The sequence below is a fragment of the Cervus canadensis genome, chromosome 24 (assembly GCF_019320065.1).
Source record: "Cervus canadensis isolate Bull #8, Minnesota chromosome 24, ASM1932006v1, whole genome shotgun sequence".
Taxonomy (NCBI): Eukaryota; Metazoa; Chordata; class Mammalia; order Artiodactyla; family Cervidae; genus Cervus; species Cervus canadensis.
Genome location: NC_057409.1, coordinates 46,119,262 through 46,129,231, shown reverse-complemented (window position 1 = coordinate 46,129,231; position 9,970 = coordinate 46,119,262). Strand labels below are relative to the sequence as shown.

Genomic DNA, 9,970 nt, shown 5'->3' with positions numbered 1-9,970 from the left:
TACCTCTCAAGACCCTTGGACCTTTCACATCAGTGTCATCTGGGAACTTGTTAGAAATACAGACTCTCAGGCCAACTGAATTAGAAAGTCCTTTTTCACAAGACCCTCGATGACTCATATACATACTAAAGTGGGAGACACTGGTCTGGATATCATATAAATAACTAGAACTAAGAACTATTCTATAATCACTTTTGAATCAAGTATAAAACATGGAATTTCCATGTTTCTATTATTATCTTTATTTTTTTTTCTTTTAGTTATTTATTTTTTCATTTTTGTTAGTTGGAGGCTAATTACTTTACAATATTGTAGTGGTTTTATTATCTTTAGAAAATGTTTATGGCATTGTAGGTAAAACACATCTAAGATTGCTGAGGCAAGATCTACTTCATTCTCTATGTGCCCTTACCTTTAAGGTGTGTTTGTTTGTTTTTAGTTTTATTATCTAGTTTTCTACAGTTTTAAATTTACCCACATTTCCAGAATCACACTATATTAAATATCACCTATTAAATAAATTTCTGAGGATTTTATTTTTTTTGCCTACAATGATAAATAAGAAAGGAAATTATTCATTTATAGCAGCATCTGTTTGAGAAATATCAGTTCAGTTTTCTGTATTCCATATTTTCCTCTCCCAGGTGGGAAACACAAAATGCGAAGAACCTGCAAGTTTCTTTAAAGCCAGAATATATTGGAAGGTTCCCTTAAATATTGAGTTAAGAATCATTTCCCTGCTCACACACTTTGTAGGTGATTAGATGAGCTCTATTTAAAGCTCTTCTTTCCTGAGGCTGAGCCCCTCTATAACTTCTTATTACCCATTTCTTTCAACCAAAAAATTCTGCCCCTAAATATCTTCCTCATGTATCCTCACAGATAATATAACATCAGTTTTTGAAAGAATAGCAAGGTCGTTCTGGTGGCTGATAAGAAAACTGACATGAATTTATCCTACACAGATTTTTTTTTTCTTATGATGCCCTTATTTACACCTGAATTTTACAATCAAATATAAAATTTACCTTTTTTATTTTTACCTTTCATCTGTTTGGGGTCATGAATTTACAGATGCAAAACAGTTAATCATTTTGTCTGTACAGACAAATCATGCATAATAATTCACAAAAGTGATGTGTTAGGGACTCTAGGGTCTGCATCCACTTATTTGCCTACACAAACATTGGGGTATGTTTCCTTTAAGCTTCACTTAGCAGTAACATCTTTTCCCTTCTTTCAGCAGTGCATGTTGCTGATTTCTCCTGATGTGTGAAAATTTTCACAGCTGTATGCAAGACACATTCATCTAATTGAAGTGGTTTTTTAGTCCTATAGGACTGAAGTCAGAGGAAAGAAAGAGAGAGACTCAAATTTTCTTGCTCTGTTAGAACAAGTCCAGGAACTCTGTAGACTTGCTGACTACAGCTAGAACGACCAGATAACTTAGATGTCTGTGAGAGCTCCTACCAAAGTCAGTAATTAAAGATGGAGGAAAATAATTATAGTTGTACAACACTCACAATTTGTAACTGATTTTTAGCTGATAAGTATTATCTTGAAATAGATGTTATGAGGCTAAGCTTAATATTCTATTAGACCAATTTGGCATACAAAATAATATTAAGTCCTCCGAGAACTTTGGAAGAAATGGTAGGTTAAATGGTGCACTTCTCATAATTTCATAAATAATCATTTTTCAATAGTGCCATTTATAAAATGTGTGACCCACTGAGCTTTTTCATATCACATATTCTAGTTTACTAGCCACATAATTTCTCATAAAGTTTTATCTAAACTTTTCAGAAGTGTAATCACTCTCACACTCATACCATAATTCAAGGATTAATAAAAGCTAATAATAATTTCTATATCCAAACAACACATGAACTCTTAATGTGCTCATTCAGAGAAATCTCTTATTACTGCTATATAGATGTATGTTTATGATTTCTCACGCTCCTCAAGGATGAGTCCTCTATTAGTACTGGGCTTGCCATTGGCATTTCTGGAAATAATCTGTGCTTTCCTCAACGTGTTCATCCTAATATAACAAAATATAAATGGCTTATTTACTAACACAGTTAAGGTGCATCACTTCAATATCCCAATAAGCGATAAGTTCTTTCCTTTTTCTCTTCCAAATATTAAGTAGGAATGGTAAGAATCCCACTACTGAAAATTGGTTAAGCAATGAGAGAAACTTGGCCTAAGTGGAGGATGGTGGGAAGGTCTTTTAACAAAATACACTTGACTGCACTGATGAAAAGGAGAGAGAAGGAAGAAAGTCTTGGCACTGGTATAAGGACATCAGAAGAATTTGTTAAGGAATTTTAAAGAAGAAAAGTAAAATGAAATAAAGTAACACTCTACTTGGGCTTCCCTGATGGCTCAGATGGTAAAGATGCACGCAGTGCAGGATACCCGGCTTCGATCCCTAGGTTGGGAAGATCCCCTGAAGGGAATGGCTACCCACTCCAGTCTCTTTCCTGGAGAATTCCAAGGACAGAGGAGTCTGGCGGGCTACAGTCAATGGGGTTGAAAAGAGTATGACAAGACTGAGCGGCCAACAACACTCCGGTTAGACCCAGGATGAGACAGGATCCTGGAAGCTGAAAATCAACAAGGGCAAGACTGATTCCTGGAAAAAGCAAAATCCAGACTAAATTATTCAACAGATAGTTCATGATGAAATTAGGAGGGTCCAGAGTGTTTGAGTTATGATAACTCAATGCATACTAACGTCATTCCATTGCTCACTGTAGCTTATAAACAGAGACAATGGACAAATGGCAGACAGACTCCATCTTTGTTTCAAAACAGCATTTGGCCTCCAGCTTTGCAATTTTAAGTCTTTTGTTATATCCTAGACGTATAAGATAACTTGGATGCGTGATATCTGAATTTATAGCTGGTTAACGCCTCACAGAGAATACTGATGGCCTAGAAATTGTCAACACTAAGCAAAGTCTCTACTGGGGCTAAAGGTCCTACAATGTTACAAATGGATGCTATGGTGTACCATCCAGGTACTACGCTACAGGACCAATGTTCCCTGAGCTGGCTGGGGTGGGTGCCTGCCTAAATCTCATAGTTAAGGTCCTCCACACAAATTGCCCTAGGCTGAAGAAAAGTGACTCACTGAGATATTGCCCATGGTAAACTCCAAGTCTGCTCCCTCCCTGGGGACAGCCTGCATCAAATCACTGTGACAGCTCTGAAAAGCCATTCCAGCTTTTTACTCCTGTGTAATCGACTAAGTTTTCTGTTGCAACTGCGTCTCAGTTTGACTTCTCCTCTGCCCTTATCCAGCTTTCCAATTATTTCTACCTTAGGCCCCTTGACATTGTTTCATAACTCACTCATGTTTACAGTTAAATTTTTTTTCTGTTATTTTTTTGGAGAGTTCCTATTGCTCTACCTTCAAGTTTATTCATTTTTCTCTGCTATGTGTAATCTTTTCTTACTCTCATCCTGGTTACTTTTCTTCTCAAACATTGTAGTTTTCATCTTTACAAGTTTGATATGAATTTTTAAATATATTTCCCTATCTATAGAAGGAATATAGTTACAGTAACTTTTAATATCCTTATCTGCAAACTCTAGCATCTGTATCTCTTCTGGGTTGGGGTTGATTTTTCTCTTCGTGGGATATATTTTATTGCTTCTTGGTATATGCCTAATAATCTCCTTTTGGATGTCTGATATAATGATTTTTACCTAGGTGGGTGCTGGATAATTTTGAATTCCTGTAAGTTGTCTTGAGTTTTGTTCTGGGCTATAGTTACATGGAAGAAGCTTGATCTTTTCAAGTATTTCTTTTATGACTTGTTAGCAGGTCCAGAGCAGTGGTCAGTCTAGAACTAATCATTCTCCACCACTAGAGCAATATTTTCTTGAATACTCAACTGAATTCCCTGTTAATCATTAATTCCCTGTTTTTTTCAGTCTGGCTAGGGTGAGGAAGCAGTGTTCCTGGCCCCACAAGAGGACCAGACATGTTTTCTGATACATTTCCCAGCATGCACATGCGCTGCTGAGTGATCTGCTAAGAGTCAAAGAGGGCCTTCTGAAGTTCTCCCCATTCTCTCTCTTTGATGTGTTCTCCTCTTGGGTCTACAGTCCTATCAATTCTAACTGCCTTGGTCTGTCTGAACTCTTAGCTCCAGAGCTTAATCTCAGAGTTTTCAGACATGTTTCTTAGCATCTTCTCCATGCACAATGATCTGGAAAGGGCCTCTAGGCAGTAAATTGAAGCAATCACATTGCTTACCTATACGCATAAGCATAACTTCCCTGGTGGCTCAGATGGTAAAGCGCCTGCCTACAATGCGGGAGACCCAGGTTCGATCCCTGGGTTGGGAAGATCCTCTGAAGAAGGAAATGGCAACCCACTCCAGTACTCTTGCATGGAAAATCCCATGGATGGAGTGTGGTAGGCTCAGTCCACGGGGTAGCAAAGAGTCGGAAATGACTGAGTGACTTCACTTTCATTTTCAAGCATAATCATATTTGTTTCCTGTTTCTCAGGGATTTGCTCTCCTTCATTGCTTGACATCAGTGTCTTGACAACTTTAGTTTCTTGTATTTTGTCTGATAGTTTTTGTTTCATAGAGAAGGTAAATATGGCCTTTTTACTCCCTCTTGCCAGAAGCAGATGCTAGAGCAACTTTTCAAAGGTGTAGCTGAACCTCAAGCTTGAAGATAGTATCCTATGAGTTTGAAGTACCATCTTTCTGGATACAGCATACATCTAAATCAGTAGTCATTGTATGGTGCTTTATCTTCAATAAATAGAATAGATGAGTTTAGGAGCCAAGGGATAGAAGTAGAAGTTGCTCTGCTTAACATTACTCTTGCTGACCCATTTGGGGAATTTTGGCCTCTCCTCCTACAACCCTGAGCCCTGCAGGTTTAGGAGATGCAGACTCTTTCTACCAGAGTACTTTGCAAAAATCTTTAAATATTTAAGCTATGGCTCCCATCCTATTATTTTGGACTCCTGTATGAAACAAACATCATTCAAAGAAAGTCAACACCATCCTGGTGTTATTGGCCATGATTATCAAGAGGAGTGAGACTGCTCTTTATACAATATAGGTGTGGAAGAATTCGCTTGGCAAACATTATTCACTGGGACCACTCTTGGTGGGATTCCCAGGTGGCTCAATGGTAAAGAATCTGCCTGCCAATGCAGGAGATATGGGTTTGGTCCCTGGGTTGGGAGATCCCCTGGAAGGAGAAATGGTTATTCACGCCAGTATTCTTGTCAGGAAAATCCCATGGGCAGATGAGCCTGGCAGATACAGTTCATGGGGTCTCAAAGAGTTGGACATGGCAGAGTATGCATACATGTACTCTTGGTACTCCTCTTCCCAATATTCACAGTAAATGAAAAAATAAAATGGCAGCCATGGTCAGGAGAGCAAGGTTACCAGGGGCTCAAGATTCCTCAGGGATAAGAATATAGAACAATAGGAAGAAAGTGAAAGTGAAAGTGAAAGTCACTCAGACGTGTCTGACTCTTTGGGACCCCATGAACTATAGAGTCCATGGAATTCTCCAGGCCAGAAAACTGGAGTGGGTTGCCTTTCCCTTCTCCAGGGGATTTTCCCAACCCGAGGATCAAACCCAGGTCTCCCGCATTGCACGCAGATTCTTTACCAGCTGAGTCACCAGGGGAGAACAATAGGATTCAGCGACTAATTGGATGTAAAGTATGAAAAGAGAAGATTTAAGGATAGTTGCAAAATTTCTGTCCTAATTATCTGGAAGAATGGAGTTATTCCCTAGGTTCGGAAGGACATTGAAAGAAATAAGTTTTTAAAAGGATCAGAAGTTGAGTTTTGACTATGTTAATTTAAGGATACCTAATTGATACCAAAATCTTTCAAATAGGCAATTGGAATGAGCACTGGAGTACAGAAGTTTGTAAGTTGCTTTATATGTCATCACAGAAATACAGGGAGATTCTCAGAGTTCTGCTTGGGTTCAGAGGATGTATCTGTCCTAAGCAGCACAGGACAGGCCGTGTTTGGGAAGCCAGAACTCATTTTCATGTGGCATCTGCCCCTTGTTTGCTACATCTGCACTCATATTTTTCCCCTCCCAAGCCCTCCCTTTTCCCTCGCCTTCTACCACCCTCAACTTTTCAAGGAAAATATTACAAATATTCTTTCAAGCAAGTATTCTTTGCCCATTTTGGGTGTCTGAGAAGGCCTGTGGTGATGGCTCTTAGCCGAGGCATTTTTCTAAAAAATAGAACTTGGACTTCCTGGGGCATGGTGTCATTCAGTACAGAAAGAAGCTTGTTCAGAAATAAAACAGAACAAATCAAACCCCCCCCCCAAATCCTTTCTCTCTCTAAAATACCCCCCACCCTCTGCCATTTTTTTTCCCCATGACCCATTCCTCTATAGATCTAATGGCATGTCTTGGAAAATCTGTTGAACTACCAAGAAATTTCAATATCGAGCCATGGGTATTTGATCTTTGCACACCAGTCCAGTCTATTGAAGAGAAGGCTGAGACCTGAACAGGGTTTTGCATCTCTGAGCTTCAGTTTTCAGCATTCGTAAAGTAAAAGATGGGACTAGATCATCTCCAAGGACTTTTCCAACTTTCCAATTCTATTAACTCTAAAATAACTTAAATGGGTCAAGAAACTTCAATGTTTATTTGAACCAAATGCAGAACTAGGTGTCATTTATATCAATCTCTAATTATAATCTTCTAAGGACTGAACTAACAACCAGAAGATTCTTGGCACTGCTGGAATCAGCAACAAGGACCGTTTAGATTTAGCAAGTAACCTGAAATGTGGTCTCTAAAAAAATAAGCAAGAAAACATTTACCTACCTCAGAGGAGTCTTGAAGACTTTATTCGTTAATTCTTTTTAAGTGATTTGACTCCGAAAAGAATAATAGGCCATCAGCAATAGGGGATTATTGTTTAGCTTTATGAGATTGGGTTTTCATTTGACGTGCACAATGATTCGGGATTCTTATTGTGAAGAGAAGGCCAAGATGCCAAAAACTGACTGACTCCACACAGAGCTGCTGTTTTTTTAAATTAACATTCTAAAAATATCCTTCATTGAACCAACTTTTAAAAATAAGCTAATTTCTTCCAGCAGTAAGCGGAAATTATTTTTATTAATATTAAAATAATTCTTCTCCCATGATAATAACTGTTAATATACTAAGAATAACCTCATGTTTACTTGGCACAGGAGAATTTCTGAGAAACATCAGAAAGAACCACTGGGAAGGGCTAGAAAAAAACCGAGAATAGAGTGAGAAGAATATTTAGAAAGGGTTAGTTTCCCCAGGGACAGGGGAGCCTGGTGGGCTGCCGTCTATGGGGTCGCACAGAGTCCGACATGACTGAAGCGACTTAGCAGCAGCAGCAGCATCAGTTTTCCCATGTAGAGTTAAACGAAGGATCTAAATAGTGCCGTGGAACTAGAAAACCTGAGGAGAGACGACAAAGTTTAAATTAAATATTCTAGTCATTTATATAAGTAATTGAAATCTAGTCATGTAATGTAGAAATAACCTAACAGAATGTATTGGTTAAGTATATGATCTCAGAAAATAATTTATTAAATTACTACATGGATAAAATCACAATTTCAAATATCTGTGTTATCTTATGCATAACAAAAAATTATATAACTATTTAAAAATATTTTTGTCAATAATCTGCTTACTACCTGTAAAACACTGGGACAACTTTTAGTCTGATAAGGAAAGGTGTGCTTTCCAATAAAATAAAGTTTCCATGTGTTTTTTTCCTGTAGTTTATTGGTATGAGTACATCTTTGTGAAATTCCTTACACAGGAAGTGAAAGAAAGTTAAATAACATTAGATAACTACTCTTTCAAAAACAAAATACTGAAGCCTTCCATTTTCTACTTCTGGATTAGCAAAAAAAAACCAATTTCATTACATTTCTTCATAGGTAAATTGAAAAGCTAAGTTCTAGACATGAAAAAAGCTAAGTCCTAGACACGGTTTCATTTAAACCAAATGAAAAGCATTGTTTTGATTGTATGACTGGCCATTTATCTACTACCTTCTAAATTTCCATTAAATAAATAGGGTGTTATTTTATTAAGAATACATGCATAGATTATATTTATGTAAAAAGGTATACATTTGATTGAAAATCAAAACAAGGAGCAGATGGTTTTGTTTTAACCCAAGAGATGGCTTACTGCACCAGCTCAGAATGAAAACCTCTTTTATCCAGGATGAAGATATGATGTTTGGAATTCCTATACCAATGCCTATTTAAATATAAAAGTAGAAAAGGATGAGAAAGATGGATCTGTGCAAATTGACATCTAACCATCACCATTACCATGATTGTCCACTTTATTTGTACTCGCTCTAGTCCAGGAGCAATGAGATGGTCAAATAATATAATTCAGAGAAACAGTAATATATAGTGTAAGCATACTTCTCATTAGCTCTAATGACTTATTTACACCCAAAGTCTCATTCAAATTACTAGGCTGAAATCTTTGCCTTTTATTTTTTCAGAAGAATGTCTCCCTTTTAAGAAACGATGCTGTTTGAATCAAAACTTTCAAAATAGGAGGTAATGTTTTCATATTACAAACATGGTTTTCATATAACATAAGAGATCATTTGAATGTGGTATTTACAACATAATTTTATTCTCCCAATGAAATACCATACTTTAACTGGCAAACTCTACCAAAGACCTACCTATTCAGCAGAGAGAAGAGATGGGCTTGAAGATGTGTCCCTGACCCTCCTCTCTTAACCTTCTTTGAGTATAATTTTTACTCAGCAGTTCAATGGGAAACATATGAGGGTCAGTTCTGTTCTTAATCAGCCCACAATCATTTCATGTAGTAGTATAGTCTTATGCAGACTACTCATTGCAACAAAATTTGACTACTAAGAAAAACACACTTAAGTGATACACAATTAAGTTTATTATAAAAGTAGTTAACTATTTAAAAAATAATATAAATAGTGTAAGGAAAAATACACTGAGAAGTATATTCTCTTCTATAGGAATGCTATGTGAACCTGGTCATAATGCTTACAAATATATGGCAGTGTCAGTTGCTGTCTGTGCTCCACCCATATTTTCCCTGATCTCTGTAAAATGCTCATGCACAACAGCTCCCAATAGTTGTAAACCAACTATATTTCAATAAAAATTAGAAAGAAAAAAAGCTCCCTACAAACAGAAGTCCAAGTCCAGATGACTCCACAAACAAAGGTGAAATTATACTGATCTTCTCAAGCTCTTCCACGAGACTGAAGAGGAGTGAACACTCCCAAAATCATTCTATGAAGCTACAATCATGCTGATACCAAAACCAGATGAAGACAATACCGAAAAAGAAAATCACAGACAAGTATCTTTAACGCATATAGGTGCAAAAATTCTCAGCAAAATATTAGCAGACTGAATACAAGAACACATTGAAAAAGATGATACACCAAAAAAAAAAAAAATTATACACCACAATCAAGTCGGATTCATTGTAGGGTCACAAGGATGGTTCAACATACACATATCAATGTGATATACCACATCAACAAAAGAAAAAAAAATTTCATGATTATCACAATAGTTGTCAAAAAAATTTGATAAAATTCAACACCTATTCATGATGAAACCTCTTAGCAGAGTGTTTATACAGGGAATATATCTCAACATAATAAAAGCTATTCATCCCAGTCCCACAGCCAACATAGTGCCCAGTGGTGAAAAACTGAAAGACTTCCCACTAAAGTCTGAAACTAGAGAAGGATACCTACTCTCATCACTTCTATTTAACATACTATTGGAAATTCTAGCCTCAGACAAGAAAAAGAAAAAGTACTAAAATTGGAAGGGAAGAGGTAAAATTGTCATTTTATACAGATTATGTGATACTTAGAAAACCTTAACTACTCCACACAAGAACTACTAGAACTGAT

General features: G+C 37.0%; 1 non-coding gene across 1 annotated transcript; it reads left to right on the top strand.

Annotated features, from left to right (window-relative positions):
• Positions 1-4,293: 4,293 nt before the first annotated feature.
• TRNAC-ACA lies at positions 4,294-4,365 on the top strand. The gene has a single exon. It is a non-coding gene; the product is annotated as a tRNA-Cys (tRNA).
• Positions 4,366-9,970: the final 5,605 nt, after the last annotated feature.